We start from the raw sequence: 1,634 nt of genomic DNA, 5'->3' as shown, positions 1-1,634 counted from the left end.
TTATTATACGTTGTACACAGAAATAAAAAACATTTGGTCTTATATGTAGCCTAATCAATAAAAAGAATAGATGTGTATATTCACTAACTTCCCATCATTGTTGATGATAAAAACATTGCTAATGACCGATAATAAGCCAGGCGTGTTTCAGCCTCTATGGCCTTCTTCAGTGGCCATATATACAATTACAATTATAAGGACGCCTCCAGAAATACATGTAAAAGGTGTGCTATAAAGCAATAACCTGATATATTTTGTGGCCCGTTGTCACGTCTTGTTGTGTACCATGGATATTTCACCATTGGAATTGGCTCACACAGAAGCCTTGTAATGCATTTCTCATGTTGCACGGGTGTGTATACTATCAACCAGTGATAAAGCGGATGAGTTAATAACTTCCTCCTCAAGTTTTTAAAAAGAGCCTTTTAAAAAACTCTCAAAAGCATTGTGGGACAAACCTGCCTTTGACTAAGCGAGCTCAGCCTCTCTGTAGCTTCCATCACGATAAATTCAGCGGTCCTTAAGGTGCCACCAGATTTCTCTTGGCAGACTGACACCGCTACCTCCCCCCTTTGGAATGTATCTTCAGCTTCCGAAGTCTGTTCATTATGTCTGGGCAACAGGTTCAGTGGTGGAGCCTCTGCTTGGCATGCAGAAGGTCCCGGGTCCAATCCCCGGCATCTCCAGTTAAAGGGACTAGGCAAGTAGGTGAGGTGAAAGACCCCTGCCTGAGACCCTGGAGAGCCGCTGCCGGTCTGAGTAGACAATACTGACTTTGATGGACCAAGGGTCTGATTCAGTAGAAGGCAGCTTCATGTGTTCATGTGTGTGGTGGTGGTGGTGGGGTGTGTGTAAGCAAGGTATCAACATTTCTGTCAAGTAGTAGATGACCCCCCTCCCACCTTGGCAGAAAAATACTGGCAGAGGGTCGATCATCGAGTGTCCCTTCTTACACACATACCTCTAAGTGCTCGAGGGGAAGGATGTCTGTTGCAGGCAATGGTAAACCACCTTTTATAGTCTCTTGTCTTGGAAACCCTGCTGGGTTGCCTTAAGTCAGCTGTGATTGGACAGCCCTTTGCACACAAGCACAAATCTGGAATCCACTGGGAGGGAGAGGGAGGCAGCTCGGAGGGGCAACTGGGAGTGGAAAAAGGGCCGTGAAGAAAGGGTTAAAAAGCGGGGAGCAGCCATGGCTCCTCCTAGAAGGGGAGGGGCTGTGGCTCAGTGGCAGAGCGTCTGCTTGGTATGCAGAAGGTCCCAGGTTCAATCCCTGGCATCTCCAGTTAAAGCAACCAGGCAAGTAGGTGATGTGAAAGACCTCTACCCTGAGACCCTGGAGAGCCGCTGCCGGTCTGAGTAGACAATACTGACTTTGATGGACCCAGGGTCTGATTCAGTAGAAGGCAGCTTCATGTGTGTGTGTGCTCACCCCCACCCCTCACCTCCATATCCGACTGGTGTGAGGTGGAGGAAAAGGAATGAGCCTTGTGCACTGTGCCAGGAAGCTTTCCGGCTGAGAAAAGGAAACCTGCTTGCTATCTGGTGTGTTTGCATCAAGCCCTTCTTCCTCTCTCTCAGGTAAGGGTTGGGGGACTGGAAGCAGTGGATGGGGGAGGTTACTCTGCCGCTCT

At 48.5% G+C, this 1,634-nt stretch overlaps 1 non-coding gene across 1 annotated transcript; it reads left to right on the top strand.

The window, feature by feature from the left end:
* The first annotated feature begins 1,213 nt into the window (after positions 1–1,213).
* TRNAT-GGU (transfer RNA threonine (anticodon GGU)) lies at positions 1,214–1,285 on the top strand. Its single transcript has one exon. It is a non-coding gene; the product is annotated as a tRNA-Thr (tRNA).
* Positions 1,286–1,634: the final 349 nt, after the last annotated feature.

Source organism: Euleptes europaea, chromosome 20 (assembly GCF_029931775.1).
Source record: "Euleptes europaea isolate rEulEur1 chromosome 20, rEulEur1.hap1, whole genome shotgun sequence".
NCBI classification, from domain to species: Eukaryota; Metazoa; Chordata; class Lepidosauria; order Squamata; family Sphaerodactylidae; genus Euleptes; species Euleptes europaea.
This window is presented reverse-complemented; position numbering and strand designations above follow the sequence as displayed.